The 14,710-nt window shown below is 35.8% G+C and overlaps 1 long non-coding RNA gene across 1 annotated transcript in view; it reads right to left on the bottom strand.

The window, feature by feature from the left end:
• LOC142322833 (uncharacterized) overlaps positions 1-14,710 on the bottom strand; it is a 301,594-nt gene that overhangs the window by 270,867 nt on the left and 16,017 nt on the right. Inside the window, exons 2-3 of the long non-coding RNA XR_012755944.1 lie at positions 10,227-10,325; positions 7,724-7,829 (exon numbers count right to left, since the gene is read on the bottom strand). This is a non-coding gene — a long non-coding RNA (uncharacterized LOC142322833). The remainder of the gene's footprint in view (positions 1-7,723; positions 7,830-10,226; positions 10,326-14,710) is intronic.

Here is a 14,710-nt window from a genome sequence, read left to right as displayed (position 1 = left end):
AAATACAGCTTCAAGCGCTATAATATGGTGGACAGATACTTGCTGGCATTCAGCGACCTAGGCGTGGCAGAAAATTGCTGTTCATTGGTCAAATACAGCTTCAAGCGCTATAATATGGTGGACAGATACTTGCTGGCATTCAGCGACCTAGGCGTGGCAGAAAATTGCTGTTCATTGACGGAATAAATTTTAATTTATTGACATCTATTTTAGTATTTTGACGGGGTGCGCCTACCCATTTTAGTAATACATGACAAGTGAGCGGTGGGACACGCAAGCGAATGGTGTAGGGCACCACGCTTATTCCACTCACACAGTTTGGTAAGCTTTAGGAGCTAATTTGGATAATGGTCGCTAAACCGTTTTAAGGCACAGTAGCGTTTGTGGCACGGATATTCGATTTTATGCTTTACGGTGACCGAATGGGGTGGTGGTGGACGAAATGCCAGACAAACCAATTTCCATTATGCGATTTCAGACGGCCGCTCTCCGCGGTTGTGGTTGACTCAGATTCGTTGGGTGTCTTCTGGATGCCCCATTGGTCTGATGAGCAATAAACCGTCATTCGAATCACGAGGGGTACGCTCGATGTCTTACTAGTGTCAGGATACTTCCAGCTTAGATGGAGAATGGATGACTTGCTGGTGCAGTTGGGAAGGATTTTGGACGATCTCCCGGGCATCAGAGTACTGACTGCTCTGAACGCTAAGTCTCCCGCCTGGGGTTCACAATTCAATGACCCCAGAGGCGCTGGTCTTGATGAGTTCGTTTAAGCCAGGAACCTCTACTTGATTAACGACACAGAACAATCGCCAACTTGATGACGGGCGACTTGCTACGAAGTACCAGTAATTGGACTGTCTGGCCCGAGGCCAGTGTGAGCGATCATAGGCTAACAACCTACGAGATCGTTCACGGAGGCGGTCTAAGAGCTCCAGATTCGGGTCACTGTAACCTAAGAGAGCTGGATCAGGACAGGGTGCAGCGCGAGTGCGCAGCTGCCTTGCAGGGGTTGGAATGGCGCATGGAGCAAAGAAGAGGTGGAATTGATGGCTAAACGATTCGGCCGAGCCATCAAGACTGGCTGCGATAGGATGCTACGGCGGCCAATGGACGGATCCTTAGGTAGTGGCCAGTCTAATCGGAGAGTGCCTGGATCCGTCATGACCGCTGCTTCCCGGAGCCGTCTGTTAAACGCAGGCGGAAACCCTGGAAAAAATGGTGGTTCTCTGACCTTAGGGTGCTGCGTGCAAGAGTTAGGTCGGCTAGGAGAAGAAATCAGCGTCGCCTCTAACGGGGCGACGCTGATGGCGTGCGCTCTGAGGATCTGCGGATCAACCAGCGCGCGCCCAAATGAGTATGTTCATATCATCAAGTAAGCCAAACTCAAGTTTTTATAAACATGTTTTTCATAAATTTTTATAAACATAGAGGTAACATTTCCTTCCTTGTATTGGAGTTCTGTCCTTTATGAGCTGGAACGCCGCAATGTTCTCGTAGCCCTGCAGGCCATGGTACGTGACTATTTGTCTAACCGTACGGCTCTGTTTAAGGATGCGCATCTAGTTGTGGAAAAATCCGTTACCAGGGGAAGCCCGCAGGGTTCCGTTCTCGATTCCGTGTAACCTGGTATTCGACGAATTTCTGGGATTGACATTTCCAGAAGGGGTCACGTTCCAGGCTTTCGCCGATGTCTGTCTCCTTTTAATTCGTGGTAATTCATGACCACAGCCAGAAGACCGGGCGCAGGCGGCCTTGTCAACCGCAGAGGGCTGGATGGACATTCAAAATTTAAAGATTTCTGTGACCAAGACGAATTTTATGCTTATCAAGGGTGCAGAAAAATTATCGTATAATATAACCCCCATATTAAATATAAAGGCTGTGTAATCAGTCTAGTTAGAATTCATAAGTACTTAGGTGTTTTGTTTGATGAAAAGTTGCTGTTTAGCAACCACATTAGGCAAGTAGCAGCGGACGCCGTCTTAGTGATGCACAAATTTAAGAGGATTGCTCGGAAAGAGTATGGATTGTCGGGCTGTCAAATGAACATGGTGTACCGGTGTCTTCAGAAACATGATATTTTACGCGGCGCCCGTCTGGGCGCACAGGTTGGATATGAATAGAGCACTTGATCAAAATTTAAGGAGTGTCCAGCGAAGAGCCTTAATTATATCCACTGGTGTTTTTAAAACAATTTTCCTTTAGCGACCGCCTCCCTAATGTATTACATTATCGACTAAAGGATTTTTCTGTTCGCGGAGGAAGTGAAAAGGAGTTTAGAATCTTATTCGTTCCTACCAGCGCCTATCGTATTAGTTTTTAAAAGTTATCGGGTTTTCTCGCATTAATCATAACTGAAGAAGGTCTCAATCTATCGAGCTATTAATACACTATTATCGGTGACTCGTGATCCAAATAAAGAATGTCTTAACAGAGAAAGATAAAGAAAAAGAATAAAAAAAATTAACGATCGGTCTGTAACGTACGTTCATTTTGTTTTTCACACGATCATCCGTACTCTTCTATACGCGCAAGTGTTTATACGTTTACGTTCGCATGTAAGCGTATATGTAAATTATATTGCCAGCTGCGTTTCTTATTGGCCGTCATTAAAACGCCGTAAAAGAAGTCCTATTAGCATTCGTTAAACGAAATGCGTAACAGAAATATCACGAAAGAAATACTAGTCGTCCGCATCACGATAACAGAACTTCCAAGACGTAAGTAATATATTTATTTATTACGGTAATAACTGGAAGAAAATATTTAACCGGAACAAAAAAATGGCTTAATGCATTTTTAAACAGTCAGCACTAAAAATTCGCTATAGTAAACGACATTAAGATATTAAAAGGAATCGAGTGGAGTTATTTAAATACGCGTTGCCATTAATTTTTATTTTTTCGTATATTATTTTTAAAAATCTATAAATTTCTTATGCGAACGATAACTCGAAGTTTTAATTTGGCATTATTGACACTTCAAATCGTATTGTGGAATGAGGAATGGCATTACGTAATTTTTTTTTAGTTGTACAGCTACAATTTGTCAAACTAATCCGGAGATATGCCATTTTTTGTTTCAGATTGTAAATGGGTTTTTACATGGTTATATCCGTATATCAAAATAGTTTTATCTCACGAAAATCATCTATTTTTCAGATATTCTTATCGTTTATGTAAATTATAAAAGTTTCAGTAAATTTATTTTTCGATTTTTATTTCTTTTTTTTTGTATAACTAAGTTATACAAATATGCAATGCAGTTTACCGATGAACTCGTTAATTTATCGCAAAATAAACGGAATAATCGGAAGTTATTATTAGAAGGAACTGTTAAGATAAGTACCATCGGATTCGGCTACGACAAAACGGTCGGCGTTGACTCTAGTTAGGCGAATACAGTTACGTTTAGGGAAGACTGTTTAACGAAATGTGATTTCAGTGTAATATATTATTATGCATAACCGCACGTGAATCTTGGCACATATTCCCATTTTCTTGACGTCATTTCAGATCGCGTAGTACTAGCAGGGTATTAGCATGTATTCCTTTTTTTCGTTGACTATTCGCAAAACTAGACCGTTCGTTATCGGCGTCTACGAATTCGGTAGACGACCGGGTGTGAGGTTACAGAACAGTACCTTTTCGTGAAGTTACAGGGCTATTTAGCGCATCTCTAATATCATTATAACAGGTACGAATATCATTTCTTCAAAGCTATCTATTGAGCGTATTGTGCGTACAATAAATGAAATAATTATACAGAACGTACAAAGAAGGTCGTCAAATATTTCGGTCGGGTGTTCCTAACATCATCAAAGAAAAAACCTTCAAACATAGGTAAGGAAACGCCTTTTTATCCAATCAAGCGTTTCCGCTTAAAAATGACACATCCGTTTTCAAATCTGACTACGAACAGCCGAGTTATAATGGTAAATATTAGTGCGAATGTTCTGTATATTTAAAATTACAAAATAATTTTGTGCCGGCTTTTATTTTCTCTATTTTAATACTATTAATCGATACCGTTAAAATATATGATATCGCTTAAATACCGTTAAACCGATAATGTTTGATAAAAAAAGTAAATAGTTACAAAATAAATAAGATAATGTAGGGGTTCGAAATATTTCATTTTTCAATTAATACTTTCATCTTAACACGAGCGCGGAGTACCCAAAGTAGATGTTCGAAGCGCCAAGGCTACATCGACGTAGCCCGTCTGATCATCGAAGCTCCAACACGCTCTGATATTCCAGGTATCAGACTAAGCTCACCGGATTGGTCTAGTGGTGAACGCGTCTTTGCAAATCAGCTGATTTCGAAGTCGAGAGTTCCAACGTTCAAATCCTAGTAAAGGCAGTTACTTTTATGCGGATTTGAATACTAGATCGTTGATACCGGTGTTCTTTGGTGGTCGGGTTTCAATTAACCACACATCTCAGAAATGATCGACCTGAGATTGTACAAGACTATATTTCATTTACACTCGTACATATCATCCTTTGAAGTAATACCTGACGGTAATTCCCGGAGTCTAAACAGGAAAAAAGAAGGTAAATCCACTAAAACTCCCTCCATAGTTAAATATCGAACGGATTTAAATCCGACGAGGAGGAACCACGGCATCAGACCGGGCACCGGTCGAAGGGGAAAGTCAGGCGACTGGACTGCTACTCCTGACGTACTATTCAAGGCGATACGAACATTGTATTACCGACCCGCCGTTCAAGATAACCGATAGAATTTAATATAAAAAAGCGCAAGAATACTGTCGCGCACGAATCTCTTTCGTTGCACGTGTACCAGACGATATTTTTCATTACGACATGAAATATGCCGGTGAGAAATTCGTGATTCGCTCTTCCGATCGACGTTAGGCAGAAAGTAAGGGCCGCTCAGTCCGTTTCGAAAAAAACGGACTACCTAAAAACGAATACCTAACGTTGTGACGACGCAAAAGTAGCGTGTAGATTCGCAAATAAAATATTGGTAAAAACATATGGATAAGAACGCGCCGGTTCATCGGTTAATGATAGAAATCAGCCCTGCTTTGAAAATCAGCCGAATGTACGATTCGAATAAGCTTGGCGATAAGGCAGGGCCCTTCCGTAGGAGATCTGTTTACTGTCCTGTGCTTCGAATTCACGTCGGAAATTTCACAATTTACAACAGATTTCCGTATCTCGTAGAAAAATAGCGGCGTTCTGAAAGATAATCGCAATAAAACGCATTACAAAGAAATCTTAACGACGTGTTTTTAGTCTGTTTAAAATAATGCGATCGACTATAACTTTCATTTTCCAAATAGGCAAAGAAATTTATGAAATACTAAAGTATTTTCGACCGAATGGAGCAGACATCAAGAACTTTCAGGTATTTGAACGATATCAACTATCTGAATAAGGTTAACTTAATTATTACGAAAAGGTTATGATACCTGAACAAAATAACCAATATTTGAGCCGAACTCACGAGTATTAACGAGTATTGAAAGAAATATTTTATAATTGTGAGCGTAATCTCGTATTAATACCCTTCACTATAATTCGGTTGTTTGAAATCCAATTTGAAAACCAAGAAGTTGTTTTGTATTAATGAAACTATTAAAAGTTTAAACGATTACTTTCTAACAGTAGTAGTCCTTGAGTTATCGTGGAATGAAAAAACTAGGTCGGCCGTCATTTTGAAATCTACCGATATAAAATTACCATATTTATGTATTTCGTAGAGAAAATTAGTTTAAAACATGTAAACGACATGTTAAATTTATACATGTCGTTTAAAACGACGTGTATAAATTATCTCAGTTCATTTTTGAGATGTAAAAAATACCACTTAATCACGGATAAACGGATGATAAAGTGTTTATATCTACGTTTATAGGATTTTTTCTTTTACCGATATTAGGGATTCGGTACAGAAATACGGGCATTTTTTTTTAATATTCTGTTTAAACTATAGATAACATATATTATATGTTAACATATATTATATGTTAACATATATTATATGATGCTCAATCGGTACTTTTCCGTTCTTTAAAAACAAATTTTCTGGTCTTTTTTTTTTCTAACTCTATTTAATATTCAAGTAATAACAACCGCCGATTATGAAGCGGCTAGTACTGCTAAAGCGAATTAAAAACTTATAGCTACAGCTTTCCTACGCTTTCGTGGAGTATTATAACAAATTTTACCCTATTTTTTGCTCTTCATCAGTGCAAAATAGTTTGTTGACATGACTTTTCACGTAGACTCTACCGACTTAAACAAAAATAAGTAGTATACACGACAGAGTAAAATTTTCACTATTTCGTTTATCGTTTCGCTAAAGCTGTTACGATTTAATACAAGCTCTTATATTATTTATATTAACCTTTCTATACACTCTACTCATATTATTCATCGTACGACGAATATCTGGTGATATTAAAAACGACAAAATTTCGACCTAATTTTTTACCTTCCCGTCAAAAATACAGTGAAATACAGGATATCTAGTTCATTCTTTAACGTGTGATTATTGTGCGTCAAGGTGTGTTTTAAATTTGATATCGTTCAAACTTGTTGATTTTATAGCTTTGATGTTTATATCGTACTTTTAATACCCGTACTCGATTACTTTCGTTTTGTAATCGAAAAATCGTGCCTTTGCACTATCAGCGGTGTATACTTTCTTAAATATTAGTTGTCTTACATTGAATCTAGTTAAAATTTTATTATTACATTTATTTTACTTAAAAATGACCGTTCATTGTCGGTTATCCGCGTTAAAAAAATTAATTCTGTAAATAAATCGTAAAAAAAATTTTGGTTGAACGTGTGGGATAGGTAAACGTAAAGTGCAAATTAATGCAAAGAAATTACAGTCAAATTTACCGTAAGTAGTCGGAAACGATCTTCGGAGAAGAAAACAGAAACTATTGTCGCGCTCCCGATTTCAGAATCCCCATTTTTAAAGGAGGCCTGAATCACGAGTTTATAATTATTTAATTTCCATCGCTCCAAACATAACGATATTTTATTTTGCGGACCGGCAGATGAAATACTAAAATTTATTTACGTCCCGATTTATCCGACTCGATACGGTACGATATAGATCGAGATACATATCAGCATCGTGCGGGACCGACGAAAATATAAAAGCTTAAATCTCAATTCAAAAAACCGAACGGATAGAAAACTCGACAAAATGTGTTTACGCGTAAGAAAATTGTTTAAATGTTAATACACGATCAGGAAACGACTAAATAATATAACAAAATGTTAGATTTCAATCAGGACAGAAATATTATTTTTAGCGACTCGATCTTTCAAAAGTAGATTTAAATATCTTCCTAAATTTTTGAAGGTCGATATCTTTCGTTTAACTTAATAAACAAAAGAGATGGTTTTTCGATCGACCGTTGTTCAGCGTACTGCAGAAAGCTACTAGTAATTATCTTTAGCGTAATTGTTTTACTATTAAAAATTAGTAATAAAATAATCTCATTTTAATTTTATCAATTTTTTGTTACGATTAGACTTCAGTACATTTTTCGAGGACACACATCAGAATCGATGAAAGAGGTACAATTTATTCTACACGGTGGACTACTACTTTAAATAATATTATCCAAACCGCAATTTTTTGAATACAGATAGTCAGAAACAAATTTTACTAAACGTTTAATGAAAGCCTTTTATTTAATATACAGTATCAGTTAATTATATTACCTCGAAATCAAATCACTAAATAATGTCAACGGCACCAGAAGACGAACGCTCTCTCATCACAACCTCCGAAAATTAATTCGATAAGCGACCAGAATTTCATTCGCTTCTGCAAGAGAAATAAACAAAAATCATTAAAAAAAATATATTATAAATTACACACGATAAGAAACCCGAAGGTAAGGACAACAGAAAAATAAATAGTTTTACCTATAAACCTCTTGTCCGGGTCGAATAGTAATTTTTCCGTCTAACCAGAAAAACTTTATAGGCTTTATAAAGCCTAATTTATAAAACTTTTAACCTTTTAACTTATAATTAAAACGAGTTCATTTTAATAAGCCTATACGTTACGAATATCAAATTTCTATAGCGATATACATTATATACGCTGTTAACCATATAATTTCCTGTTGCCTTTTTTAGGCCTCTTCATTTCTCATAATGAGTATCGGAACATCCGAGAATTATCTGAAATACTGAGTAGCCGTCGTCGAACAATCTCTTTCGCTCGAGATAAATCAGGTCGTTCTTTAATAACTCTTTATAGAGATTTCCTATCGAGGTATTTGTTTCAGATCGGAATGTAGACGACATCGAAGTTCAATATCGGTTTTTATAAGCGTATACACTAGTCTAGAGTAATTTTTTCTCTCTTCATGATATAATAGAAATATAAAAATTAAGAGGACTGGAGGAGTATTCACCCTGTCGATCGGTCCGTGTACCGCAATATATAACTATATGTACGGCTAGTAATCGTGGATTACTTCACTAAATGGCCGGAAGTTTACGCTTTACCGAACTGAGAAGCATCATCGGTAGCAGACGCTCTCGTGAATGAATTCTTCTACCGTTTTGGGGTACCGAGAGAAATACGCAGTGACCGAGGGCTGAATTTTTAATCTCGTTTTTTGCAAGAGGTTTTCGAGAGTTTTGGTGTATGGAAAACGCGCTTCATCCACAATCGGATGGCACGGTAGAACACTACATCAAAATTATAGAAGAGCGCCTACGAAAGGTCATCTCGGTTAATCGGCACGACCGTGACGAGAAAATACAACTCTTCCTAACGGCTTACAGAGCAGCTGTGCATGAAACCGCTGTCATTACACCCGCCAAGAAAATGATCGGAAGAGAACTGAGGTTGCCGTGCGGTTTGCTCATCGGTTCCTCGCCTGGAAAACAACTTTCAATTCAGTACACAGCAGAATCAGTAAGTCAGCCGACGGAAGTCCATCGTTATGCCAGACAACATTTGAAGACGGCCGGTGATCGCACGAAAGCAAGATACGACCTACAGGCAAATTCGTCTGGGTTTCAAGAAAGTTCGAGTGCGGCTGTACCGTCCAAGGAAGGCGGTCGGAAGATGTCCGAAACTTCAGAGCGATCGGGAAGGATCTTACACTGTATTGAATGGAATCAATGACGTATTATACAGAATTCAGCGCGATCCGAGAACGAGGAAGATCGTAGTTCATCTGGTCCGCCTGGCACTTTATCAGGGAGTTGTTCGGGACTAACAGTTTTAAGGAGACCCAGTGTAACGGGTGAGAAGCTTCCAGAAGAAGAAGAAGACAGAGAAAATTAAGAACGAAAAATTTAGAAGAAACAACAAAGAAATTATTTCTAGAAAAGCGTAGAAGGTGCACCGACAGAAATCATTACGCTTGAACAAAAAAAGGGCGGGTCGGCTGCTGGTACTACAAGTCAAGCCCCAGGCCCTGAAATATAAATACTACCGGCGTGTTTCTGTAGAGTACAGAGTGCGACAAACTCGAGCACAGATTACGATAAACGCGATCACAGTGTACGAGAGCATTCCCAGTGAGTGTGCGGCAACAAACGAACGAAGAGTGCGTCCCGAGTATTCCGTTTTTGGGCAGCGGTTAAGTAGGAGAAGCTGTTCGGTGAGTTCTTTGTGAACAGGGGACAAAGTGACATTATTCATCCGTAAAAGTAGAATCTAGTTTCCTTTTGAAAACATTAAAAGCGAGTAATTCTTGTATAAAATTAATTGTTGATTTTGTGATTGTTACCTTACCGTTATAATTTCTTGTAAATTTTGTGTTCATTTGTATCGGTTGCTGTAAGGTGTATACTATATATATAATAATTTCGCAGCGGAATATTATAAGGAACATTTGCTAGTAAGTTTTTTCTTGGACATATTAAATATCCGGCATATTTATAAACGCCCTGGCGGAACGGTCTCCCATCTTTCCACAGAAAATTTCTGGCTCGAATTCCGCTAAGGTGTAGCATTTTTCACTCGCTACAGGATTTTGATTATTAGATTAGAATACGGCATCCGGCCTTAAATGTCTCGTCTAACCCCGAAAAGACCGACGTAAAGAGACAAAAGATCTAGTACATACGTTTCACTAAGATTCTATGAATTCTTCTTCGTAGATCCGTAAAGGACTAAAGAATTGAAGTCGAATAAAATTGGCGATTACCCGTAATCGAATTTAATGATATATTATAAGAAATCTTCAGTACTTACTGTTAATTTTATTTTTTACACGGGCGGACGTTTCGTGCGTACAAGTCTTCGGCGTAACGGTCGTGATATTATCAGTATATCAGAATAAGGATTATACGTCTGTAAAAAAAGAACACAAAATTAAAACTTTAAATTCTATAATTAGAAAATTTTCTTATGACACCGTAATAAAATAATTTTTCATCTTTCTTCTTTTTTCAGCGGGATTGTGAACAGTAAAGATAAGGAAAGGCGATATAATCTTATAAAGAATCACAAATAAAACGTACATATACAGTACATTATATGAATAAAAATAAATACCGTTCGAACGTCGAGTATTTGCATAATGTAAAATGAACTTCCTATAGATTAATCTCTTAAGAGAGAACTTGATACATTTCTTAAAAAACTAAAACAGACCGATCGATTTATAACATTTAATGTCCAAATAATAAGCATTCTTTCAGAAAAGATTGAGACGGCGGTGACTTGGAAATCAGGAGAAATGCACATAAACGCTCTCTTATTAACGTTTAAGTCTGTCGTAGGAAAGTAATTTCAAGAACATTTTCTGTTTTCTAAAACAAACGGGGGACGATAGATCAACGTTAAGACGTTATTAATTTTAAAAGCATTTTTACACGGAAAGGTTGTATTTTTAATTTGAAACAATTCTTACACGATTCTTTTTCGTACAAAAACACACCTGAAAAAGTTTTTTTTTGTAAATCGAGATAGTGAAGTAATTGAAATTAGTATTTCGACGAAACTTTTTTTCAATTCCGTGCGGCAACAGTATCACTAAATAACATAAAAAGGTAATTATCAAATATTTCCTTATAATTCGTATTTTAATGGAGTAATATTTATGTTAAAACTTTGCCTTTGCCTTACTTACTTACTTTACTTTGCCTTTGTTTTAGCCCCCTTTTAAAGCAGGCTAAATTACATTTCGTTTTACGTAAACGAAATTTATTTTTATTTTTTAACTTAGAGAAACGTAGAAATTAAATTCTAATTTTACTTGTTAATAATTTAAATTACATAAATTAAAAACTTTTATTTTAGTAAAACTTAAAATTATTCGTATAATCGTTTTAAAATAAGAACTAATGAAAACTACTAATAACAATTACGAGTACTCGCTTTAAAAGATGATGAGGAGGAACGATAAAACAAAAGTAGTACTGATGTGGCCTTTACCCGTCGAAACGTTTTATACAGACGTTTTTCGTAGTCGTTACATTAGATACTACCCGCGCTCTAAACTTAAGGAAGTTAATTTTTTCTCCGTTATTTATTAAATACTTTGTCTGGAACCGGTTATGAATACTAGGATATACGTTGTTTGATTTATATCGTCCCAACAGTCGTTACTGAAGAGAACTGACGTAAAGAGAGCTAAGTTGAAGTGCATTTATTTATAAAATTCAAGACTCATTTAGAAAAGAGCGTGAAATTAAAATCCCAATTCAAATTACTTCTTTTTTTTTAATACTGTAGTAATGAAATAATGATAATTATTCGATTAAAATAGTTAACTTACAATTTTTGCGTAGATTACTCGTAAAATGTAGTATACCGCCAGAGTTGAGCTTTTTCTTTAAATACAAACGATAGCGATCGATCTTCTCACGTATTACTCGTCGAAGTTTAGAAAGCTCAGTAGAAACGCAGGTTAGGGATGTATCGCTGGAGCGGCGACCAAGTTCTTGCAAGCTACGACGTCCTGTCTCGATGCACTATCTTTTCCACTTTACGATTAGAGGTACCGATACTATTTCAGACAACCCGGGTAGAACTACTGCGCATTTATGTGTTTATGTTTTCTGTACTCTGCCGAACAATAATGCACTATTACTGCTCCCTAAAAGCTGGCATCCGTAAATTTAATTGCAGAGCTTTAAGTAATTTGTCGATGGGGTTGTTAATAACTACTAACGTTTTCGTAAAATTACGATCTATAAATAAACCGTGAAAACTAATTAATTAAATTTTAGCGACTTCATTTCTAATTTAACTCTGAAGGATTCTTTTTGAATTATACAGGAAAATCCTTACTTGGACCGAGAATTAGAAAAGTCTTATGCCTAAAAATGAATAAATCGTAAAAACCTAAATTTCATTACTACCCGTTCGGGTAGTTCCTTAACTGTTTTAAAAATGAACCGACTACACCGTTATCACCACTTACAGGAAAGTAAAAATCGCGCGGTAATTCAGAAAGGATTTTCCCGATAACTTAATTAAATTAGTAACGAATTAATTTTACCGGTTAAATTTGTTTAGGTTTTAGGGTAAGAACCCTATAATAAAATTATGACACATTCAAACCGTAAAAGGAATATTTTTATTGCATCACGGTTGTAGGAGTAGAGTCAAAATTACACTTGCGGTAGTAGAAAGCAGTTCCACTTACGACAGGGTTAATAACGCTTATGATTTCTCTCTTCTTATCTAAATCCTTTTACAGAGTAAAACATTTTTATCCCATATCATATAATAGAGAAAAAAATTTGCGTAGGATGAATAATATGGCCTTGAATAAGTCGCATAACTTATTCAAGTCTAGTCTCATATTACAGTGATGATGACGACATATTCTGTAATTTCATTGTAGCTCGTAATACTAAAGCAACCAGGCTTGTCCATTAACTATCCTGATATTAAAACACGTGTCGTTCGGAAAATATCGGTCAATTTAAACTTATTTTATGTGGAAAAATATACGAAAATTATATAGGATTTTACGGATGTTTGTCTTTAAACAACAAATATTCTATTTTTTAATAAATAAATAATTTTATCCGAAATAAAAATCATTCGTGCACCGCTGATGTATAATAATCTGCTACTGTGATCAGTTCCTGGTTGCTTCTAACGAATGTGTTTAGAAAAATCCTCATTCGACGCGGTTGATATTTACGGCTTTCCACCACATCGTGTATTTGTGTGTGTGTGTGTGTGTGTGTGTATATGTGTGTATGTATATATATATATATATATATATATACAGTATGTAAGAGAATTTTGTATTATGTGTGTATGAATGTGTATTGTCACCTGAGGAAGCTTAGAGAATTCTAAGTGATACGTTGTTTATTTAATTTATAAATTTGTATAGTTGACTGGTTAATATTTTTAAGTAAAATATATTTTTTAAATTATATTTAATTCTATCCAGTCAAGAGGAAAATAAACTTAAATAAATTACATTTAAGTTAATATTCATATTTATATCAGGAAATTACTAGATCGTGAAGACGACCGGAAGAAAAACGGAATGTTATCGATCGAATTATTTTGTTATGAACATTTCAGATCAAAAGTAGATGAGGAAAAAATTCCATCGGACTCCACTTATTTGATTGGTTTTAATTTGCATCATTAAATGCAAATAATAAATCGAGCGAGGAAAATTAGAGAAGTAAATGATGACTCCATTAACTTCAGCTACGACATGAGAATAACAAATTCTAAAAATAACCATTGGTAATTATATCCAAGTTTAGATGATAATTAATAATTTTGTGAACGATGTAGATAATTTATTCTATTCGTTCTCTGAAAATAACAATCGGTAAGAAGAAATATTCTATATTGCTTTATAACATTTTGCGGAGATCGTATCCTGTATTTTCTATAAATCTGTTGGCTTCCGGTAGAAAAGATGTTTCTGGAAAACATCGATTCTTCACATCTTTCACTCGAGTAAACGCTCTAACTCCGTTATTCTAGGTAGAAAACCCGTTCATGGATGCAGAAAGTTAAATTTCACTACGATGAAAGCCACACTTCAGCGGAATTAGAAGATGACATCACCACCATTTTCTGCTTATTCTACCGCTAGCCGCGTCTCTCCCACAATAAAACTTTAGATTATACATCGGCTAACGAAAGAGAAATATTAGTTTAATTCATTAAATTTTGCTGTAATTTTACATCACAGCGTCGTAAAATATCACATATACCGAATTAAATAACCTTTTATACATTATTAGGAAAAATCATATAACCACCAGTCCATCCGGTAAATAAAATCGGGAGTCAATTATGACTCATTATGAGTCATAAATCATAAGGAGCCCTCATAATCTAAAATTGAAATTTTAACCTTAGTATTACGTTTATATTTTCTCAAACGGAAGGAAATCTAATTCAAACACACATGCACGCGCGCGCACACACACACACGATTATAAAAGCTAGTTTTACTTATTTTTATGTGAAATATAAAATATTTAAACACGGCTTTGTATTTAATTAATACAAAGGTATCAATTAAGGAAAAAAAATGTTGTATGATAAAATAAGGGCGTTGTTTTGTAAGGTCGTTTATACGACCTAACAAAACTATCCGTTTGTACAGATAGATCGAAGCAAAAGTACATAGCAGTTTTTAATCGATCGTTCATTGAAGAAACTCGTTTTGGAGAAGGCCACATTAAAATAATAAATTTTATTGTAATTATTATCTTTCAGAGAACAATATAACTAGATAA

Source organism: Lycorma delicatula, chromosome 4, assembly GCF_047948215.1.
Source record: "Lycorma delicatula isolate Av1 chromosome 4, ASM4794821v1, whole genome shotgun sequence".
In the NCBI taxonomy this organism is placed as follows: Eukaryota; Metazoa; Arthropoda; class Insecta; order Hemiptera; family Fulgoridae; genus Lycorma; species Lycorma delicatula.
The sequence above is the reverse complement of the archived record's forward strand: the minus strand, read 5'-3'. Positions and strand labels throughout refer to the sequence as shown.